Source organism: Zingiber officinale, chromosome 7A, assembly GCF_018446385.1.
Source record: "Zingiber officinale cultivar Zhangliang chromosome 7A, Zo_v1.1, whole genome shotgun sequence".
NCBI classification, from domain to species: Eukaryota; Viridiplantae; Streptophyta; class Magnoliopsida; order Zingiberales; family Zingiberaceae; genus Zingiber; species Zingiber officinale.
In genome coordinates, this window is record NC_055998.1 from 73,737,806 (window position 1) to 73,749,156 (window position 11,351).

Below are 11,351 nucleotides of genomic sequence, written 5' to 3' on the forward strand. Positions count from 1 at the left end.
TTTATTTTTCAAATTTGTGATTCGATTGTTCTTTTTGATTAACCTAGAGTTATTTAAGGAAATTAAATATTAGCTTTCCTTAAAAGGCTTTGTCTAGGTGGTGGTGGTTGCTCCCATATCCAAGAAGACCATGTGCCTCTCCATATAGTCCTGGAAGCCAATTTTGGAAATTAATATTTAATGGAATTAATAACATAGGCGGATTTGGATTAATAGTGTTAAGTTCCGCTTATGATCCAAATCTAAACCATTAAGAACATATAAGTTAAATTTGGAATCAACAATATTAAGTTCTGTCTGCGATTCTTAATTTAACTTCTAAAGAACACAATAGGTTGTTTAGGAAAGGTTCGACACTTGTATAAAATTTTTGTACAGTGGAAACGGTACGAATTTCCTAGGACCAACCAACACAGTGGCTCCCGTATCTATACACCAGGTATCGGTAGATAACACCACTAAACATGTTTTAACTACTAGAGAATATGATATACCTTTATTATTCTCCTTCTTAAGAGGACAGACCACCTTCTAATGTCCAGACTGTTTGCATGTGAAGCACTTGCCCTTCAGCTTCTTCACACCTGCTTTCGGTCCAGTCCCTAGAGATGGATTTGTTGAACCAACTTATTTCTTTTTCTTCTTTCTTCCTTTTGGTTTAGAAGTAGAAACGTTTTCAGCAATGTGAATTTGAGAACTTTGACGAAATAACTCTTCTGCTGCTTGAAGTTCTGTCAGAAGTTCTACCAACGAATAAACCCTTTTGTTCATGTTATAGTTCAGGCAGAACTGCTCAAAACTTTTAGGCAGCGTCTGGAGAATGATATCAACCTGGGTTTCCCCATCGATTTCTGCTCCAAGGATTTCCATCTCATTTAAAAGAGCCATCATTTTGAGGATATGATCCCTTACGGGTGTTCCCTCGGTCATGGTTGTCGTCATCAAGTTTCTCATAACCTCCTGCCTAGTAGCCCAATTCTGGTGTTCGAAGAGTTCCTTGAGATTGCTTATTATGTCATAAGTAGTAGACATGGCCTGATTTTGATGTTGCAGTACATTTGACATAGAAGCCAAAATGTAACACCGCGCCATCTCATCTGCCCTGACCCATCTCTTATGACACTCAATCTCCTCTTCACTAGAATCGCTATTAGGCAAGCTTGGATAAACCTCATAAGTACGAACTTGTAGCCTTCAGCAGTTAAGACAATGTCTAGGTTTCGTTTTCAATCAATGTAATTGGGACCAGTAAGTTTGTTCTCTTTCAATATAACAACAAGGGGATTGAAGGCCATCCTAAGAATCATAAAACATTTAGTCAAGATTTTAGAATTTAAAATAATATTGATTTCTCAAACAATATCATTTAAATTTACCAACACCTCAAACACCGTGAATTTTGTATGCCACGTTAATGTGGACGTATATAAAATTAAACATTTGTAAGAGGAGGGTTTTACCCATTAACTATCTTATCAACCTAACTTTATGAAAAATAAAATTACCTCAAACACCGTGAATTTTATATACCACATTAGTGTGAACGTATACAAATTCAAACATTTGTAAGAGGGGGGTTTACCCATTAATTTTATTATCTTGTCAACCTAACTTTATGACAAATAAAATTAACTCAAACACCGTGAATTTTGTATGCCACGTTAGTGTAGACGTATACTTTAAATCAAACATTTGTAAGAGGAGGGTTTTACCCATTAATTTTATTATCTTGTCAACCTAACTTTATGACAAATTAATAGTTGATTTTTCTTCGGTCACACAAATAATAGTAGTGACTCCGATGGGGAGGATACTATTAAATGTGCCTAAGTGTATATCATTACTTGATACTTAGTCCATTAAATAAGATTGTGCCCCTTCAGTTAGAGAAGATCACAGTGTAACGACCCGCCTCCTACTGTCTAGGCTGCGAGGCCGGGGGTTACATTATGCTAAACTATTTTGTGCGGAAAGCTGAACTAATTAATAATTTTACTATTTGTTAGTCAAATCTGGAATTCTATGTTCCGAGTACACTCCCAAAGTTGTACATATGCTAAGAAGGAAACCTAAACTTTTACTACTTGATCAAAACTGAAATCAGACACTTCTAGTTGAAATCAGGCTTTCCAATCGATCGGTTGATCGATTGGAGTGGTTTGATCGATCCACTGGTCGATCCAATGTGCTACTGTGCACGGAAGTCCCGTATGGATCGATTGGCTGATCGATCCAGTCTGGCCAATCGATCCAGAGATCGATTCAGAAGCTCTCTGTTTGCGGGGTTTAAATTCCCGATCGATCGGCTGATCGATCGATCAGCTGATCGACTCATCAGCTCTCTGTACACGGAAGTCGCATTTCAATCGATTGGTTGATCGATTGAGGACTCCTCAATAGATCAGCGGATCGATTCCATAGTGTTATGTACACGGGAACTTCTTCCAATCGATCGGCTGATCGATTAAGGACTGCTTAATCGATCGGCTGATCGATTGGGTTTCTGATTTCTGCAGAATTTACACCCAACCTCTTACAGGACTTCCAGAAATCAACAAAAACTACTACACTACTACTAGGCATGTCATTACTCATGGTTAGCTATCTAATTTCCAACAACAAGTAATCTAAGCATAACGTTCATAATTCAAGACGCTTAAACATCTAAAGGTGCGGAAAGTAACACCATAAGAAATAATAAGTCTTTAGACTTGCTAGCCTCCAAGGGTCTTTATTCCAAGTTCCTTCTCACACACATCTGGTTGCATTGCCCTCCAGCCTCCGCTATTCCACCTTCCCTTTACCTTTATCTGCAGCATAAGGAAAAAGGGAAACTATAAGCTTGGGAGCTTAGTAAGAAACCATCTACCTCACAAAAACATTCATTCAATGAAATCATGCTTTCAAAAGATGTTATTTGAAGAACATGCTGATGATCATGCTGTAAGTGCTAAAACATGACATATCGACAATTAAGTCATGCTAACAAATATTGAACAAGGAAAAACCAATCTTTGTATCAACAAGCTAACTAAATCGATACATAAGCTAAGCTATTTGTTATAACATTAAGCAAACTAAACTGGAGCTAAGCTGTATTCACATATCTGGTTTGTGAAGTTTGAAAACTATTTTCATAAATAGGTAAAAATAATAAACATGCTGCTGATGGGCCCGACAACTGTACTTGCTGTGCGCGCATCCCTAACTAGGCCCGAGGTAGCAAGTCCCGAATCTAGTAGGGTTACTAGGTTATCTAAACCTAGGGATGACTATGGGAGCCCAACCCAAGGACAACTGAGAGTCCAGTACAGTGCCACTGATAAAAGTAAGATGCTGTTTATAAACTGATTTATCTTATCTTGCTTTTTGCTAGGTTATCTAAACCTAGAGCTAGGTTATCTGAACCAAGAGGCGACTATGGGAGCCCACCCATTGGACCGTAGTCCCATATAAATTGAGGCAAGATTAAGCATGCTATTTAAATGCATCTATGGCATTTAACTAAGCTATTAGAATGCCTACTGTGGCATTTAACTGCAATAGTAATTCTATCGAACACTTGGTGTGCTCTATATCTCCTTAACTGAATGATCATGCATAAGGCTGAACTAAAAGCATAAAAATTGCACGATTAACTACTTATACTGTAGGTGGGGGGTTACTTACATTCTGCGCTAAGTTTTCTTACAAATCCGATCGCTAGATTTCCAGAGACGAAGATCGTTTCGGCGATCCTCTTACGTCTACGCTCCCTTCTCGCAGAGGGGAGCGTCCTCGTATCGAAGACATCGCCGGAAGGTGTTCCTACGACCTTAGGGATGGAACCCTAGGCTTCTTGGGATTGGCGTGCCGAGAAGGTGCAGGAGAAGAGAGGGGCGGCGATGAGGGTGAGGGAAACAAGTTGTCGATCAAAAATAATAACTCCCCACTTAATTTCCCTATTTATATTAAGTGATTAATACGACCCAACTCGCCCATAAATATAATTGTTCTCCTCTTCCTTCAGTACACCCCTGCTGGGGCCCCTTGGTTACTAGAGTCGTCTATAAGTCGTAGGGTCTAGTAGGTCTCGGGTTCAATTCCCGCTTAGGCTGTTTTATGTTTTTATTTAATTTTGCTACTTCTGCTACTCTAAAAATTCTATAAAAATATCCTAAAATTCCAGAAAAATAATAGAATATTTCTAAAATTTATTTGAGAATTTTCGGGCGTTACACACAGGCTCCTAAATAATTTCCTATAACCATCCAATAAGGAAGTTTGATCTAGTGATATGTAAATAAACGCATCCGTTGTGGAGGAAGGCACTCAGAGCCAACACGCATGCTTGAATGCATCACTTACAAACCAGTAATGGAGACCGTGGAATTTAAATAAAATTCCTCTCCCACTTAGTTATTTAGAGACGAGGAATTTTAACATGCACACAAGCACACAAACACAAGCACACACAACATAAAAGGCAATAAATAAGAAAAATAATTTTCCAACTATTATGGCCTCATCCAATACTGTCCTCCGTATGCCATCAACCATAGCTGCCACCAAAGGGTTTACATCGTCGCATCCATTATGCTTCCTTTTTTCGCTGCGCCTTTGGTCCTTAAATAGCACCACACCTCAAAAGGATACGATCCGCGATAAAAAAAATAAAAGTTTACATTTATCGATCCTATATTATATGAAGGAATATACATGTAATGTAAATCGAACAGAATGTAAAATCCTAAAACTAATAAAGCTCCTGCTGTATTTAATAATTACAATCATGCACACATATAAAATTCCCTCGACATGTCCGAGGGTCCAATCACACACAATCACAATAGGCCATAATAGTTGGAGCCTGCAACCACAGAGTGAATCTATTTACACATCCTACTATTTGTTGGGGCAATTTCCCTTGGTCAAGGTTGACCAGTTTGACTAAGCTTGAGTCGAGTCAAGTTTGAGTCAGGATTTGAATTTTGATGCTTGCCAATATATGGAGATTACTAGGGCAATTGTCCGGTTGTGGAGATGGTCAAAGGGTTGACCAGGTTGATAAGGAGACAAGTCAAGTAGGTCAGGGATGATAGGAGACTTGACTGGAGAAGACCTAATTGGAGGTTAGGCAGTGGTGAAGTCCTAATTGGAGTTTAGGCAGTGGTGGAAGTCCTAACTGGAGGTTAGGTGTATAGAAGTCCTAACTGGAGGTTAGGCAAATTCGAAAGTCCAAGTATGATCTTGGCAAAGGAGAAAGTCCTGGTGAGGAGCCAGACAACTGAAAGTTCAAGTGTGATCTTGGCAAAGAAGAAAGTCCTCGTGAGGAGCCAGGCAATTGGGAAGTCCTGGTGAGAAGCCAGGTAGATGGAAAGTCCTGGTGAGTGAAGCTAGGCAGTCGGGAAAGTCCTAGTGAATGAAGCTAGACAGAAGTTAAAGTCCGGTGAGTGAAGCCAGGCACGGAAAATCTAGATGGTTCAAGGATGATAGGACATCTGGTGAAAGTCCAAGTGGGTCATGGAGGACCGGACCTTTGGCATGAGACGGTAAATCTAAGTGGGTCACGGAGGGCCATACTTGATGATTAGAAGTCCGACGAAAAGTTGGTAAAGAGAAAGTCTAGATGGGTCAAAAGTTGACCGAACTCTTAGCGGTCGTAAGTCCAATAGGGAGTTGACATGGAACTAGGAAGTTCGGATGTAGTAAACTTCCGAAGGCTATAACTTTCGACTCGGATATCGGAATGAGGTGATCTTAGATGAAAAACGAAGATAATTTCAAGATCTACATAGTTTTTTGGGTTTCAATTGATTGGCCAATCGATTGGGGGGTTCAATCGATTGGTTGACACGAGTTTGTGCAGAAAAGCTCTGGATCGATTGGGTAATCGATCAAAACTTCACCAATCGATTGGTCAATCGATTGGGAGAGTTTCTGAGTGAACAGTAAGCTTCTGAATCGATCAATTAATCGATTGAAACCTCCAATCGATTGGCCGATCGATTGGAGCACTGGAAATCGCTCGAGAAGCCTTGAATCGATCGGGCAATCAATTCAGGGAGATTCCAGATAGCACAGAGGCACTTTGGATCGATCGGCCAATCGATCCAAAGCCTCCCCAATCAATTGGGAGCAATCCAATCGATTGGGATTCGACCGTTGGCGCAGATAAAGATGTTAACGAGCGTTTTTCTCAGTAGTTCTTCGATCCTCTTCGACACACGACTGCAGCTACAGCTTTGGGCGATTTTCTCCACTCTCACCACCAAATATTGAAGGTTCTTGGAGGCACATCCAAGTGAAGAGGCGAGTTACAACAAGAAGAAGAAGCTAGGGTTTTATTGTAATCTTGAAAGATTCACTTGTATTTTGCTTCTTTCTTTCTTATTGTTGTATTATGAGCTTGTAAGGCTTCTCCGCCTTTGGTAGTTACCGTAAAGGAGGGTTTTCATAGTGGAGGGTGTGTGAGTGTGTGGATCCTTGGACTAGTCATCTCTTCTTGAGGTGGATACCAAGTAAATCTACGTGTTAGCGTTGTAGTATGTTGTTTCTTGTATTTTTCGTTGCACATCATCACAAGAAGCAAGCAACGACAAGCACGAGATCATGACAAGCTATTCACCCCCCTCCTCTAGCTACATTTTCGTCCTAACACTATTATCCTGCCTAAACTTATATATGAAAAATGCATAATTAACTGAAAACCAAACACACAGAGGCATAAACTAGCTCTGATACCAATTGTTGGTTGCTATTCGGAACACCGTTCTGTTTCCCCTGTACAAAATTTATACAAGCACAGAACTTAACCTAGCTACCTATGTGCTCTACTGAAGTTAAACTTGGATTGCAAATGATGCTTAACATTATTAATCAAAGTTGCTCTTCAGAAGTTAAACTTGGATTGGAAACGATACTTAACATTTTTACTCCAAGTTTAACCGATGTGATCTTCCTAAGTTAAACCATATTACATAAGTTGATTAAATATCTATTTCAAAGATTGGCTTCCAAGTTAAACATGACGAGACACTAGGCCTTCTTGGTTATGGGATCATCCACCATTTCCTAGACAAAGTCTTTCAAAGAAATTAAATATTTAACTTCTTATAGTAATCCTAGGTTTAACTACAGAGACCACAATAGAAACATAAGATCGAAACACAAAATCGAAATACAAAATTGAAATACAAAATCGATAGCATGAAATCAAAACATAAAATCACTAGCCTCTTGTGTTGGTGTTTCAGAATCCATGCAAAGAAAACTAACTAATTAATTCGAAGTGGAAACCATAATTAGTTATACCTTTCTTTGTAGCTAATGGCCTCTTGATCTTCTGTTGTATTCCTCTCCTCCTCTTGGACGTCGTGTGGGCGATGATCTACCAAGATAACTCCACCCAAACCACTTCTTTGCCTCCAAGAAACTCGAGCCAACAAGGGATGTCAAAATAGGAAATTTCCTTCTTCTTCTTCTTCCCCTCTAAACAACCGGCCACCAAGGATCTCTTCTTTTCTTTTCAAATTTCAGCCACCAAGAAGAGATAGGTGCTGACCTTAAAAAGAAGAAAGGTAAGAGAAGAAGATGTGTCGCTGGCCTAAGAGAAGAAACAAAGTGAGAAGAGGAAGAGAGAGGGCCGACCACAAGGAAGAGAAGAGAGGAGGCAAGGCTTAGGTTGTGTATCTCATGAGACACCCTCTCCTTCTATTTTATAATCCTTGGTCATGGCAAAAAAGGAAAGTTTTAAACATAATTAAAACTTCCTTATTTGTGGCCTCCCCTTAAAAAAGGAAATTTTAACAACAATTAAAATATATCTTTTCTAGATTTCCTATTGTACAAGGCAATAAAAGAAAGTTTTAAAATTAACCTCTCTCTTTTAAAATATGTAGACAACTACAAAAAAGGATAGATTAATTAAAACTTATCCTTTTAAATCATGGTTATAAAAAGGAAAGTTTTATCAAAAATTAAAATATCTCTTTTAAACATTATAGACAACTACAAAGAAAGATTTTAACAAAATTAAAATCTATCTTTAATCCATTGTAGAAAGCTATAAAAGGAAAGATTTTAAAAATTTAAAACTCACTTTTAAAATCATGTGGATGTCTATAAAAGGAAATTTTAAAAACAAAATTTTTCTTTTAAATCCCTTCATGAATGGCTATAGAAGGAAAGATTTTATTAAAAATTTTATTTTTAATAAAATCTCCTTTTCTCTTCTTATCATGGTTGGCCCCATGCTTGGTCGGCCCTAGTCTTGGGCTCTAAGCTTGGCTTGGCCGGCCACTAAGCTTGGACTTCAAGCTTGGCTTGACCGGCTCCTAAGCTTGTGTAAGAGGCTGGGCTTTAGGTGAATAAAAAGCTTTATAAATAAGAGGCTACAACAGGAACCGAGAGGAGGAATTGGTTTTGGTCTCCCGATGAGCTTGAGCTTCCCGTGTTCACCCCGAACACCGAACTCAAGTTCATCAATAATAACTCATACCACTAAAGAGTTATTATTGTACTACCGCACCAATCCTATATTACAATATGGGCTCCTTCTTATCATGAGTGCGCTAATCTCCCTGTGTTTAAGATATCGAATGTCCATTAATTAAATGAGTTACTGACAACTCACTTAATTAATATCTAGTTCCAAGAGTAGTACCACTCAACTTCATTGTCATGTCGGACAAAGTCCACCTGCAGGGTTTACATGACAATCCTTATGAGTTTCTCCTGGGGACATCATCAACCTAGATCACTAGGACATAGTTTCCTTTTATAATCAACAACACACCATATAAATAATATCATTTCTCAACTTATCAGGCCTATTGATTTAACGAACTAAATCTCACCATTTGATAAGTTAAAGAAATAAATACTAAGTATACGTGCGTGTTATTATATCGAGATTAAGAGTGCGCATATCCATAATAACTAAGGTCCTGTTCTTTTATGCAGTCAGTATAAAAAGAACAACCTCAATTGGTCCTGCTCAATACACTCATAGTGTACTAGTGTAATTTTATAGTCAAGATAAACTAATACCAAATTACACTATAATCATTCCAATGGTTTGTCCCAATCCATCTTGGTTGTGAGCTACTATTTATAATTATAAGGTACTGATAACATGATCTTCTGTGTGACACCACACACCATGTTATCTACAATATAAATTAAATGGACAACTACATTTAACATAAATGCAGATATTTGACCAATGTGATTCTTATTTCAAAATAAATGTTTATACAAAAAGCTAGGCTTTTAGTATACATTCCAACACAATGTTTGTAACTTATTATTCAAACTGATAGTGATTGCCCAACGAAAGTGATCGACGATCGCTTTCATTAGACTAGGAGTCGTCACAGGCTCTGAACCAAGTAAACTTGACTTGATTAGCACTATTTTTATTTTGTTTATTCCGCTATGTAACTTGTTTTAAATCGTAATTTTTGACAAACACTATTAACCCTCCCCTCTACCCCCCTCTAGCGTCTCTATGATCCAACAAGTGGTATCAAAGCAGGTATCGCTCTGAATTGGTACAACCACCAATTAAGCAAGAGGGTGATTTTTAAACTTTATTTTAATATTTCTTTTTCAATTTTGAGCTTGTTTGATAAAATTCAAATTGGTACAATTACCTCTTTGGATAAATTTTTTCATTGCAAACTACTTTGAATTGGTCCAATACCAATCGAGTCTTAATATCTTTATTATCTCCTACACTGCTAATTTAAGATCTAGTCTTGGGATTTTTTTCCTCTTCTCTGTGTGCAAGGTTCTCTAAATGACCCAAAGTGAAGGATACAACATTGTTCGCCCCCCGCTCTTCAATGGGGTCGACTTTCTATATTGAAAGAAGCGGATGGAGGTGTACATGAAGACCGACATTGATCAATGGTTCACCATCTGACGAGGATACAGGGTGTCGGTGGATGAAGCAATAAAAGTATTGATCGACGTAAAAAGATGGAATTCAGAAGATAAGAAAAAGGCCCAGATCGATTTGAAAGTAACAAACACAATCCAGTGTGGGCTTACTAAGGAAAATTGAACCGCGTCGACCCATTCAAGAACGCCAAGGAGCTCTGGGATAAATTGATCGAACTGCATGAAGGCACAAGCGATGCATGTTGAGTCACTTATGAGCTAGAAGAGGGGTGAATAGCTTCTCACATTTCGATGATGATGATTTACAGCGGAATAGATCGTAGCAAGCTCCCAATGCTAACACAAGGATTTGCTTAGTATCTACCTCAAGAAGATGTGACCAATCCAAGGATCCATACACCGAACACACTCTCCACTATGTAAACTCTCCTTGTCGGAACAACCAGAGGTGGAGAAACCTTGTACATCAACAACAAGATAAAACTCAAATAAGAAGTAAATACACAAGAATACAGATAAAACCTTCTTCTTGCTTGATCTTGTTGATGAAAATTGTCTCTTGATGCATGAAAATGCAGCTACACCTTGCTCTAAGCAACTTCAAGAAATGGCGGAAGAATCGGAGAAGTGTCGTGTAAGCACTATATCATTTGAACTCGTCGTCGCCTTTATATTTACGTTTTTAGGGCTCCCAATCGATTGGGCTTGCACCCAATCGATTGCCACATTAGATCCCAGCGATCCTAGCTATCCAAAGCCTACATCCTACACAACAATCATATCCCAATCGATCAGTTGATCGAATGGGGAGGCTTTAATCAATTGACTGATCGATTCATAACACCTCTATGCTCTCGCAGATAAACCCAGAATTGATTGATTGATCGATTTAGGCTGCCTCGTAATCTCATTAGAAAATAAGCCCCAATTGATTGGACAATTGATTGGAGTATCCCAATCGATCAGTTGATCAATTGGGGAGCACACTATGCTCTTCGCGCGAGTGGCCTCTAATTGATCGTCTGATTGATTGGCGTAACCCTAGTTGATCAGTTGATCGATTGGATTGTTCTTTCTTGTGAAGCTCTCCTAATCGATCAACTGATCGATTGGGCACTGATTCAATCAATCAGCTGATCGATTGACCCTAACTTGACTAACTCAAGTCTAGGGTCTTAAATTAAGGATTGAAAAGAATTTAGGTATCTCCACAATGGTGTGATATTGTCCACTTTGGGCTTAAGCCCTCATGGTTTTGCTTCTTGGGCTCTACCCAAAAGGCTTCATGCCAATGGAGATACCTTTTTCTTATAAACCCATAATCTTTCCCACGTGTTTTCAATGTGGGACTATGTTTAAAACCTTGCAACCCCAATAATTTTCCCCTCAAACAAAGGATCATAGGGTCCCCCTCAAGCATCGAGTCATTCTTGACTTGCTTAGGGCCTCCCCTCAAGCATCGGGTC